This window comes from Bos javanicus, chromosome 21 (assembly GCF_032452875.1).
Source record: "Bos javanicus breed banteng chromosome 21, ARS-OSU_banteng_1.0, whole genome shotgun sequence".
NCBI lineage: Eukaryota > Metazoa > Chordata > Mammalia > Artiodactyla > Bovidae > Bos > Bos javanicus.
The window spans coordinates 53,026,599-53,040,241 of record NC_083888.1 but is presented as its reverse complement, the minus strand read 5'-3'; positions in this window follow the sequence as shown (position 1 = coordinate 53,040,241).

Here is a 13,643-nt window from a genome sequence, read left to right as displayed (position 1 = left end):
TTCCTGAGGAGGAAGCCCTATGGAGACAGTAAAATATTAGTGGTTTCTGGGAGATGGGAGAGAGGAATAGACAGGGTATGATATATGTTGGTCTGTGGAAACTATTTTGTGTGATACTACAGTGCTGGATACATGCGTATCCAAATTGATAGAATGTACAAAAACAAGAGTGAACTCCAGTGTAACCAATGGACCCTGGATGATAAGGATGTGTCAGTATAGATCTATCAACGGTAACCCATAGGAATGTCAGTAGTGAGGGAGAGTGGGCATATATGGTTCAAGGGGTATATGGAAATTCTCTGTACTTTCCATTCAATATCATTGTGATCCTAAAACTGCTAAAACTAAAAAAAAAAATAGTTTATGAGTTTTTAAAGAGTTAAGGGATAGAGAGATATATACTGAGCTAATGTTAATAAAGAAGAAGAGTAACTATATTAATTATAGGCAAAGTCAATTTCAGAACAATAGAAAATAATCAGCATTGGGGAGAAAGATTTCATAATGATAATTCTCTAGATACCTCAACCAGATTGTAATATTTATGCACCTAACCACAGAGTATCAAAATTAGGAGACAAAAACTGAAAGAACTGTGGAAAGAAATTTACATATCTACTATTATAATTGAGATTTCAACCCTTCTCTTTTGGTAAATGATAGATAAGCAGGCAGAAAGCTAGGAAGGATAGAATTGATCTAAATAGCACTTTCAGTCAACTTGATCTGATATTTATAGAATACTCCATCCAACAACAGCAGAATAAACCTTCTTCTCAAGTTCCCATGAACATCACCAAAACACATCTTAACATATTGAACAAAAGTGAAATCATATATAAACTATGTCTGAAGGTATCATTAAATCAGTAAGGGAAAGGAACAATGCTCAAAATCTCCCAATATTTGGAAATTTAACAACATACTTCTAAATAGCACATGAGTCAAAGTCTCAAGAGAAATTAGAAATATTTTGAACTAAATGAATATATTACGTACCTAAGTTTGTGGGATGCAGTGAAATTGCTGCTGAGAAAATTACAACACTAAATACATATATGAGAAGAAAAAAGATCTAAAATCAACAATCTCAGGATCTATTTTAAGAAAACAAAGAGATAAAATAAACTAAACCTAATTACAAGAAAGTAAAACATACTACAAGAAAGGAAAATTAGGCAAATGTTTCTCATGAATATAGATACAAATAACCTCAATAAAATATCAGCATGTCAAATTCAGAAATATATAAAAATTATACAAAGATAAAATGCAATTGATTCCAGTTTTACAAGCCTGGTTCAAAGTTTAAAAATCAAAAAATATAATCTGAGAAATGAACAGACTAAAGGAAAAAGTCATATAGTAATAGATGTGGGAAAAAATTTGACAAAATTCAACACACATTCATAATAAAAACTATAAACAAGTAAAAAATGAAGAGGAACTTCCTCATAACTAAAAAGTACCCAATAGTGAAAAACTGGACATTTCCCCCTTAAGATTTGCCACAAAACAAGGTTATCTTTCAACACCTTTACTCAATATCTTACTGAAAGGAAGATGAGAAAAAATAAAGGAATTACATGAATTTGAGGGGATCCAATAAAGATATTTTTATTCATACACAATATAATTATCTATGAAGGAAATGCCAAAGCATCAAGGCAAAACTTCTTGAAACTACTTACTGAATACTGAAAGCTTGTAGGATACAAGGATAATATGTATAAAGTCAATTGTTTTTCCGTATACCAGTAGTGAACAATGTGAGCACTAAATAGAGTAGTACTGGATTAGAAATAGGACTATAAAATAAATACCCATGAGTACATATTGATATAAATACATTCTTCTAAAATGGATAATTGGCTGAGAAAAGAAAAATTCCCTATGTAGAAGAATTTCCACAATTTGTGTAGATATTCTTCCTCCAAGTAAGTGTAGCATAACTCCTCACCAATAAGTGTGGGTTGTACTTAGTGACCTCTTTGTAAACAGTGGTGTGGAAAGGGAGAAAAAAAGAAATGTTAGGTGTGGAAATCTGACAAATACTACTCCAATGAAGAGATTAAGGTCAACACTTGGAGGGTTAAGTCATTCTGATGCTCTGTATACTTGATATGCTGTAGTGAAATGGCAGTGATCGTTCATCCAAAAACACATAACCCCATTCCAAAAAAAAAAAAAAGACAAATCCCAGAGGAAATCTGAAAAAAAAAATCAATACCTTAATGTTTGTATTTTAAAAACTCTAGTAAATCTAAATGCTGAAAGTAGAAACCAAAGTTATGGGTCCTATATTTATTTCATAAACATTTTCTTTGTTATTAGAAGATGAACTGTTTAAGAGTCTCACAATAATTTAATGTGAAAATTTTAGAGTATTTTTTCTTCTCTATGCTAGATATATATTTTTAGAACTGTCAACATAGAACTACAGTTATAAGTGTCTTTCTTTGCATGAAATGTCTACAGTTCAGTTCAGGTCAGTCGCTCAGTCATGTTCGACTCTTGTGACTCCATGGACTGGAGCATGCCAAGCCTCCCTATCCATCACCAACTCCTAGAGCTTGCTCAAACTCATGTCCATCAAGCCGGTGATGGCATCCAACCATATCACCCTCTGTTATCCCCTTTTCCCCCTGCCTTTAATCTTGCCCAGCATCAGGGTCTTTTCCAATGAGCCAGTCCTTTACATCAGGTGGCCAAGGTATTGGAGCTTCAGCTTCAGCATCAGTCCTTCCAAAGAAATATTCAGGACTGATTTCCTTTAGGATTGATTGGTTGGGTCTCCTTGCAGTCCAAGGGACTCTCAAGAGTCTTCTCCAACACCACAGTTCAAAAGCATCAATTCTTCGGTGATCAGCTTTCTTTATAGTCCAACCCTCACATCCATACATGACTACTGGAAAAACCATAGCTTTGACAAGACAGACCTTTGTTGGCAAAGTAATGTCTGTCTTTAATATGCTGTCTAGGTTGGTCATAGCTTTTCTTCCAAGGAGAAAGCGTCTTTTAATTTCATGGCTGCTGTCACCATCTGCAGGGATTTTGGAGCCCCCAAAATAAAGTGTCTTACTGTTTCCATTGTTTCCCCATCTATTTGCCATGAAGTGATAGGATTGGATGCTATGATCCTAGTTTTCTGAATGTTGAGTTTTAAGCCAACTTTTCCACTCTCCTCTTTCACTTTCATCAAGAGGCTCTTTAGTTCTTCATTTTCTGCCATAAGGGTGGTGTCATCTGCATATCTGAGGTTATTGATATTTCTCCCGGTAATCTTGATTCCAGTTTATGCTTCATCCAGCCCAGCATTTCACATGATGTTCGCTGCATATAAGTTAAATAAGCTCAGTGACAACATACAGCCTTGACATACTCCTTTCCCAACTTGGAACCATTCTGTTGTTCCATGTCCAGTTATAACTGTTGCTTCTTGACCTGCATACAGATTTTTTAGGAGGTAGGTCAGGTGGTCTGGTATTTCCATCTCTTGAAGAATTTTCCACAGTTTGTTGTGATCCACACAGTCAAAGGCTTTTGCGTAGTCAATAAGGCAGAAGTAGATGGAACTCTCTTGCTTTTTCGATGATCCAATGGATGTTGGCAATTTGATCTCTGGAGAAGGAAATGGCAACCCACTCCAGTATTCTCGCCTGGAAAATCCTATGGACAGAGGAGCTTCTTAGGCTGCAATCCATGGGATTGCAGAGAGCTGGACATGACTGAACGACTTCACATTCACTTTCACATTCCTCTGCCTTTTATAAATCCAGCTTGAACATCTGAAGTTCTCAGTTCATATACTATTGAAGCCTGGCTTGGAGAATTTTGAGCGTTACTTTGCTAGTATGTGAGATGAGTGCAAATTGTGCAGTAGTTTGAACATTCTTTGGCATTGCCTTTACTATTGCATATAATTACTTCTGGCCACATTTTCAGAGCATTACAATACTTTAGAACATAATTTATGTTAAGATACACAGAATTTGAAGGATTTCACTTCTATATTCTTGAGTTCAGTGGACTGTTATGGTCAAGGCGGTAATTTAGGCATACTCTTGTATATAGGTTGCTTTTTTAATATATGAAACAATTTACTACTGTATTATCCTATTTTTAAATTTCATTTATTGTTAAAAACAATGTAATTTTTCATACTAGTACCATTTGTTTCTTTTTATGTCAACATTTTTTCCCCAAAATGTTTTAACACAGTATAGAGATTTCTGCCTTAGGTTAAATTGCTCAGTTTAGTTATATACTTTGGAAATATATTTTAAAAATCCTATAAAATGCATTTTCCTTTGCCACATAAATCATTTAAACACTGTTCTACCATTGCTATAGTCTCTTTAAACTTGATTTGAATGTTTATTTATAGCACATTTTGATCACTTTTCAAGTGATAATTTCTAACATTTTTCCCCAGCAATATCATATTTAATCCTATCTGTAACTGCATTTTAACCAGAAATACAATATTTTTACTCAGGAATATCAATTTACTTGAAAAACAAGTATTTATTTGACTTAGAACATCTACAAAAATTCACTCCCACATTTTCTTGTGTCTTATCACCATATTTAAGATGCATTACCATTCATGCCAGTTAGAATATTTACTCACAGAGTTAGGGCTATTACTGCTAATTATTCCCTGAATTGCTTAGGATTTAAATCTAGCATTAAGTACTCCATAGTAAGTTACTTTCTAAGATCCCTCTTTGATGCAGTATGGTCAACAGAAAAATCAATTATTTAAGGTCTTAATATTACTATTTGAAACACATTGGCTTGGATTATATTTTTTAAAAACAGGATTAAGGAAAAGATCTTTGTACTATCCACTTGAAACTTGTTATGTCAATTTTCATTCTCTTATACTCTAATCAAAATATTTAGTAGGGTCCAGAAGTGCATTTTCTCCCCATGACCAAAGCTGAACAATTAAATGACACCCACAAGCAATTCTGAAAACAGGAAAAAACTCAGTATGATTCATTTCCAACCAGAAAGCAGAGATTGTTTAATATAGTAAAAAAAAAATACACACGAATATTTCTGCTTCAAAGACACCTTAAACTCACTGCAGCCATGAAATTAAAAGACACTCACTCCTTGGAAGGAAAGTTATGACCAACCTAGATAGCATATTCAAAAGCAGAGACATTACTTTGCCAGCAAAGGTCCACCTAGTCAAGGCTATGGTTTTTCCTGTGGTCATTTATGGATGTGAGAATTGGACTGTGAAGAAAGCTGAGTGCCGAAGAAGTGATGCTTTTGAACTGTGGTGTTGGAGAAGATTCTTGAGAGTCCCTTGGACTGCAAGAAGATCCAACCAGTCCATTCTGAAGGAGATCAGCCCTGGGATTTCTTTGGAAGGAATGATGCGAAAGCTGAAACTCCAGTACTTTGGCCACCTCATGCGAAGAGTTGACTCTTTGGAAAAGACTCTGATGCTGGGAGGGATTGGGGGCAGGAGGAGAAGGGGACGACAGAGGATGAGATGGCTGGATGGCATCACTGACTCAATGGGCGTGAGTCTGAGTGAACTCCTGGAGTTGGTGATGGACAGGGAGGCCTGGCATGCTGTGATTCATGGGGTCGCAAAGAGTCAGACACGACTGAGCGCCTGAACTGAACTGAAGGCAGAAAAATGTTCCCACCAAAAGAGGTCCCCATCCTAATTCCCAGGAGCTGTGACTTTGTCCTCAAACTTCCTTTGTTGTAAAGGGACTTTGCAAATGTGATTATGTTAAAGACATGGAGAGGGGGAGAGTATCCTGGATTATTCAATTGGGTAATCACATGATGATTCAATTTCTTTCTTTTTTTTTTTTGTTTTGTAAATGGCTTAGAATTTCTAATCACATGAAACCTTAAAAGCCAAGAACCTTTCTGACTGTGGTTGGAAGGAGGCGTGATTACGGAAAAATGGTCAGAGATGGAGGAAGGCAATGAACAGCTATGGAATTTTAGGTACCTTTACAAGTTGGAAAAGGCAAAAGAAAGGAATTCTCTGCTAATTGCCTCAAGAAAGGAACACAGCCCTGCCAATCCCTTGGCTTTAGCCTACTGGGGCTTGTGTTAAACTTCTAACCTTTATAACTTTAAGGCAGTAAATCTGTGCTGTATTAAGCCATTAAGCTTATAGTAATTTGCTAAGTCAGAAGCACAAAACTAATGCACAGACCAAGATAGAATCTATGACTTAACACTTAAACCAGCCCCCTCCCCACACTGTTCTTGATTTACCAGGGGTATTCCTATACAAGCAAACCTCATTTTATTGCACCTTGCTTCGTTGTACTTCACAGGTATTGTTATTTATTTATTTTTTTATAAATTGAAGGTCTCTGGTAACCAGTGTTGAGCAAGTCTGTCAGTACCGTTTTTTCAACAGCATTTGCTCACTTTGTGTTTCTGTGTCACACTTCGATAATTCTCACAATATTTCAAAACTTTTTCATTATGACTGTATTTAGTATGGTGATCTGTGATCTTGATGTTATTACTAAAACTTGCTGAAGGCTCATATGATGGTTAATATTTCTTAGCAATAAAGCGTTTCTAATTAAGATATATACATTTGACATAATACTATCACATATTTAATAGACTACATGCCCTGGGAAACGAAAACCTTTGTGTGATTCGCTTTATTTCAATATTCACTTTATTGCAGTGGTGAGAAATTGAACCTGCCATGTCTCTGAAGTATGCCTGTACTTTTGACAATTATTTTCTCTACTATATTATAGATTTAATGAAGACCAATTTGCTCATGTTTTCCCCATTTGACTTTAGATAAATTATATACTGTATAGACCTCATTTATCTTATCACACCTGGATATCTTAGTTGTTTGAAGGCATCAGCCTGAAAATAGACTTTCAAGAAACTTTTAAAGCCTTTGAGATATTTGTTTACATGTTAGAGAAATTTAGTGAGGTAAGAATGTGTGTTCCATATTTCCTCCTCCTCACTTCTAAGCACATACCCAGGAATCTTGCATTTCTTTACTTAGGTTATTTTGCAAAGCAGAAAACAGTGGTTGCCTAGAGCCTTTATTTCTGACTTTTATAGAAGTCTAAACTTATTGAAGGAGTTATTTTGGTAGCATATTCTAACTTCCCTACTCTTAAGGGCAACAGAGTAGGGGAAGGATGAATCTTATTAAAGACAACAAAGATGTTGAAAATTGAGAGGTGGAGAGAGGGTAATGGAGAGAAGTGTGTCCACAAATCCTTGGTACATATTCGGGGTGATGAGACTTGGAGCTGAGGAGTGGGATGACTGTGCAATGTGCCTTCAGAGGCTGGATTATGGGCACCAAGGTCAGAAGCTGGTCTGAAATTAACAGAGCCAATAGACTAAAGGTTTCACTGTACAATGGACATCTAGACATGGGCTAAGATGGGATTGCTGTCATCAGATTCTTCCCTGACATATGATTCTACATAGAACTCTGTGACAATTCTGGAGTAGTAGACTAAATGTCTCACATACCTGGAAGAAGGACTCAGCATTAAACTGATATGAAGAAAATAACAATATGTCTAAGATATCCTAGAAACTACATTAAAATTTGATGTTAAATTATAGGAATATTTTGTATTCCCCTCAAATGCAGAATTCGGAGAAGACAATGGCAACCCACTCCAGTACTCTTGCCTGGAAAATCCCATGGACTGAAGAGCCTGGTGGGCTGCAGTCCATGGGGTCGCTAAGAGTCAGACACGATTGAACAACTTCACTTTCACTTTTCACTTTCATGCATTGGAGAAGGAAATGGCAACCCACTCCAGTGTTCTTGCCTGGAGAATCCCAGGGACAGGGGAGCCTGATGGGCTGCCATCTATGGGGTCGCACAGAGTTGGACACGACTGAAGTGACTTAGCAGCTTAACAGTAAATGCAGGATTACTGCATCCTGGTTTGAAGTATTTTGGTGCTCAAATTGTTTATTACAAGTGATACTTCTGATGAAATATATTCTAATCTCCTTTTCTTCAAAAGATATGGCTAAAATATGTACAAATAGCTAGACCTGTAGAGAACTACCGCATAGAGTAAATAAGGGATGGGAATTTGGATAAACAGGATGTTGGATGATTCAAGTAAACTTATAAAAGTAGGTGATGATTTGAATGAAATAAAATGCTTTTTCAGGAGAGAATGAAGAGGTGACAAGTGTAGTAGCTACCTCCCATTCACATTTGATGACAGGAACTAGAATCTGGGTCAGCTAGATTGTGATGGACATTGTGAAGAAAACACTATTAACAAGGTATAAATCAGGTTTTAAGGGAATGGGGAAAATAAATAATAAAGGAGAACCACAGGTTAACACTTTCATAGAGACATTACTGAATTTTGGAGATAAAAATTTTTTCTGATAGCATATATTTTTAAAAAACAAGAAACATTTATAATGATTAAGTGGAAAAACTGAAATAAGCTCTCTGTGGTAGCAGCTAGCAAAGGTATAAGCCTACAATGATTTCTCCTTTCAAATTGAATTTTTTTTTCATTCATGCTTCACAGCTTCTTTGGTTTCCTAGCATATTCATTTCTAGTTGGTTGCCTCCTATCAATAATTATTTTTCAATAATTCCTATATGATCCAACCTTTCATTAGCTTCAAATATAGTTTTTGTTCTTGAATATTGCCCTTTAAAAAAAGAGTTGTCCAATTTATCTTAGTCATGCCTCTGAGAAACATATTCCACTAGTTCTTCCCCCTTCTGACTACCTAGTCCTGAAGTGTTCACATAAGCATAACATCGTAACTATTTATTCAAGTGAGCAGATAAGGCAATGGCACCCCACTCCAGTACTCTTGCCTGGAAAAATCCCATGGGCAGAGGAGCCTGGTGGGCTGCAGTCCATGGGGTCGCTAAGAATTGGACACGATTGAGCGACTTCACTTTCACTTTTCACTTTCATGCATTGGAGAAGGAAATGGCAACCCACTCCAGTGTTCTTGCCAGGAGAATCCCAGGGACGGGGAGCCCGGTGGGCTGCCATCTATGGGGTCGCACAGAGTCGGACACAACTGAAGCAACTTAGCAGCAGCAGCAGCAGCATTCAAGTGAGCTAAATGACAGGTGTTTCCTTATGATGACCTGGTTTCTATCCTTTCTCTGTTCAGCCTAAATTTAAGCTTTTCTAGAGAAATGACTGGAAAATCCCATGGACGGAGGAGCCTGGTAGGCTGCAGTCCATGGGGTTGCTAAGAGTCAGACACGACTGATCGACTTCTCTTTCACTTTTCACTTTCATGCATTGGAGAAGGAAATGGCACTCCAGTGTTCTTGCCTGGAGAATTCCAGGGACGGCGGGGCCTGGTGGGCTACTGTCTATGGGGTCGCACAGAGTTGGACACGACTGAAGTGACTTAGCAGCAGCAGAGAAATGATAGGAAGCTTTCAACTAGACTCTGTCTTGAGGCATATCTTTGTAAATTATTAAAATAAGAAAAAGTAGAAGTTGAGTCATTTAAGTTCAAGAAAACAGGCTAATTTAGGAGGAGGTGTGATCCTGAGAGGAGAAGGCAATGGCGCCCCACTCCAGTACTTTTGCCTGGAAAGTCCCATGGACCGAGGAGCCTGGTGGGCTGTAGTCCATAGGGTCGCAAAGAGTCGGACACGACTGAGCGACTTCCCTTTCACTCTTTACTTTCATGCATTGGAGAAGGAAATGGCAACCCACTCCAGTGTTCTTGCCTGGAGAATCCTAGGGATGGGGGAGCCCGGTGGGCTACTGTCTATGGGGTCGCACAGAGTTGGACACGGCTGAAGCGACTTAGCAGCAGTGATCCTGAGAACTGAACCCAGTCTTCCTATTCTGCTTACCAGGAATCCATGGCTGAGTAGTAGAGTGAGAATTCTAAAGTACATGTGTGAGTAGCAACTACACAAAGTTTGTCATTTTATTACTACCTTCACCAAGAAACTTTGAGAAGGCCAACTGTCACGCTCGTTGGTAGTCACATTTATCACTGATACAAGACAGCAATAAATTGACCTGTCATATAATAAAAAAAAAATCTTATCCCTGTAGGGGGAACTCAATAAATTGGTTTTCCTGGACCCTTGCCTTCTGGCTGGGAAGGCATCACTACACTCAGTTGTAAAACGGGGATACAAAATGAATTATACTTCCAAATAATTACTTTAACTTGCCTGAGTGTACCAAGTGAATAATGCTGGGCAGTGCATATGAAAATAAACAGAGGTAGAATACTGACAGTCTCAGTAAACTGTCTCAGTAAAGATGAAAATATATTCACAACAAAGGAGACAACACTGAATAAAACAGTGTGTAGATTATTTCTGTGCATTAGGAGTCAGATATAATTCTAGGTGTTTCTGCCAATCCAAAACTTCCTAAAATTTCCTTCATCATTAGTTTCTTGCTAAACCTCCTTGTTCAATTTTCTGGTGTTTAATTAAATTATACCAGGTTTTGATTCTTCAGATTTCTTAAGCAAGCAAGCACTTTTGTACACATTGGAAGGATGACACTCACATTCAGCTTTGCCACAATGAACAAACAGTGGTTGAGAACACATACCTGCTCTTTGCACCATTCCTCACGGGTTTGGACCCACAGGCAGGCAGAGTTCACAGATGCACTGCACTGTTTCAAATGCATTCTGCGATATTCAGGACTCTACATCCAAGCACAGACATTACAAGGAAACTAAAACAGGATGTATTGTTGTTTCAAATCAATTCCAGTGGGGCCGTAACTCTAAATGCCTTCCTTTAGTGAAATCCACTGGATGAAATGTTAAGCAGGATGGACAAAAACACAGTAATTCCTGGATTATGTTCTAAATACTTCTACTTATTCAGGTAAATCTGCTACTTTACAACTTTTGCTTCAGATTCCTTCACCAAGAACTCTAATTTGTAGAAATACACTTAACTGCCTCCACCACCACTTCAAGCGCTACACTGTATAATAATGATGTAACTTATGAGTCTTATGTTCAGTCTGTTCAGTTCAGTTGCTCAGTCGTGTCTGACTCTTTGCAACCCCATGAATCACAGCACGCCAGGCCTTCCTGTCCATCACCAACTCCTGGAGTTCACCCAAACTCATGTGCATCGAGTCAGTGATGCCATCCAGCCATCTCATTCTCTGTTGTCCCCTTCTCCTCCTGCCCCCAAGCCCTCCCAGTATCAGGGTCTTCTCCAATGAGTCAACTCTTCACATGAGGTGGCCAAAGTACTGGAATTTCAGCCTCATCATCAGTCCTTCCAATGAACACCCAGGACTGGTCTCCTTTAGGATGGACTGGTTGGATCTCCTTGCAGTCCAAGGGACTCACAAGAGTCTTCTCCAGCACCACAGTTCAAAAGCATCAATTCTTTGGTGTTCAGCTTTCATCACAGTCCAACTCTCACATCCATACATGACTACTGGAAAAACCATAGCCTTGACTAGACAGACCTTTGTTGGCAAAGTAATATCTCTGCTTTTTAATATGCTATCGAGGTTGGTCATGACTTTCCTTCCAAGGTAATTTTTACAGGAAGTGTTTCATTTTGAAGTCATTTTCTTTTAGAGAAAAATTAGGAAATTCACATTTAATACTACATTTAATTCAATAAAAAATCAAAGACCTTTTCATATCTTTCTGCTGCTACTGCTGCTAAGTTGCTTCAGTCATGTCTGACTCTGTGTGACCCCATAGATGGCAGCCCACCAGGCTCCCATGTCCCTGGGATTCTCCAGGCAAGAACACTGGAGTGGGTTGCCATTTCCTTCTCCAATGCATGAAAGTGAAAAGTGAAAGTGAAGTCGCTCAGTCATGTCCGACTCCTAGCGACCCCATGGACTGCAGCCTACCAGGCTCCTCCGTCCATGGGATTTTCCAGGCAAGAGTACTGGAGTGGGGTGCCATTGCCTTCTCTGTTTTATATCTTAGAAAGTGGTTTAAAGTTATAAGCATGATATAGATGTCTATGGGTACATCTGTTTGTATATTTTAACCTTATCACCATTCTCTTCCACAGACCAAAGTTTTGCAAAATCTTGCATATTTCATCCTTCCTCAAATCTCACATAGCCTCCTCCTCTCCCCTTCTGCTGATTAATCTCATTACTAATTTTGTTTGAAAGTTCATTTTGTCACAATCAAATTTACCAAAGTTCCTTCCTCGATTCCATTTTTGCTCCCAGTATGCTTGACATGGGGCTTCCTTAGAGATCTCTTTTTCTGAGATGCAATGGATAGACCTCCAGACTCAGGACACTGTGACGTTAGACACTCATATATTTCTGATGTGTGACTTATTCAGACATAGGTAGTAGTAGTTCAAGTAGTGCAGGACTAAACCAGTGAAGTCTCTTTTATATATATCTTTTCTTGAGCCAAAAGTAAAGAAAAATCAAGTTAATGCTTTGTCCTAGGAGAGTCTCTTCCTAATATGTCTCTTAAAAATTACTTTGTAATGTGGCTGACATTAAACACATATAGACATACATTCACACCTCCCAAACTACATAATCTACCATGAAAAAAAAAAAAAAACACATACAAAACTTTTTGGATCAGTCTATCAGTCTGGATTAAAAAATACTTTGGAAAGAAAAATTATTATAAGAAAATATTCACACTAAAAAAACCAACCCTGTAATATACCCTGCATTACTGGAAACAGAACCTGCCTCTCTTGGTTCAGTATTATCTCAAAAGTGTTAGATGAACTTGACTTATATTTACATATAGTCACAAAACTTCTACATTAAATAGCAGCCAACTCCCCCAAAACAAATTTATCTTTCCCACTAAAATATGTAAAGTATGTTTTTATGCCACTGGATGAGGATAGAGATGATACAATGATAGCTGATACTCTATTAAATGGGTATTTCTTAAAATTGAAGTATAGTTAATTCAACCATACTTGATGTTCAAGCTGGTTTTAGAAAAGGCAGAGGAACAAGAGATCAAACTGCCAACATCCGCTGGATCATCAAAAAAGCAAGAGAGTTCCAGAAAAACATCTATTTCTGCTTTATTGACTATGCCAAAGCTTTTGACTGTGTGGATCACAAAAAACTGTGGAAAATTCTGAAAGAGATGGGAATACCAGACCACCTGATCTGCCTCTTGAGAAATTTGTATGCAGGTCAGGAAGCAACAGTTAGAACTGGACATGGAACAACAGACTGGTTCCAAATAGGAAAAGGAGTTCGTCAAGGCTGTATATTGTCACCATTAATTTAACTTATATGCAGAGTACATCATGAGAAACACTGGACTGGAAGAAACACAAGCTGGAATCAAGATTGCTGGGAGAAATATCAATAACCTCAGATATGCAGATGACACCACCCTTATGGCAGAAAGTGAAGAGGAACTCAAAAGCCTCTTGATGAAGGTAAAAGTGGAAAGTGAAAAAGTTGGCTTAAAGCTCAACATTCAGAAAACAAAGATCATGGCATCCAGTCCCACCACTTCATGGGAAATAGATGGGGAAACAGTGGAAACAGTATCAGACTTTATTTTTCTGGGCTCCAAAATCACTACAGATGGTGACTGCAGCCATGAAATTAAAAGACGCTTACTCCTTGGAAGGAAAGTTATGACCAACCTAGATAGCATATTCGAAAGCA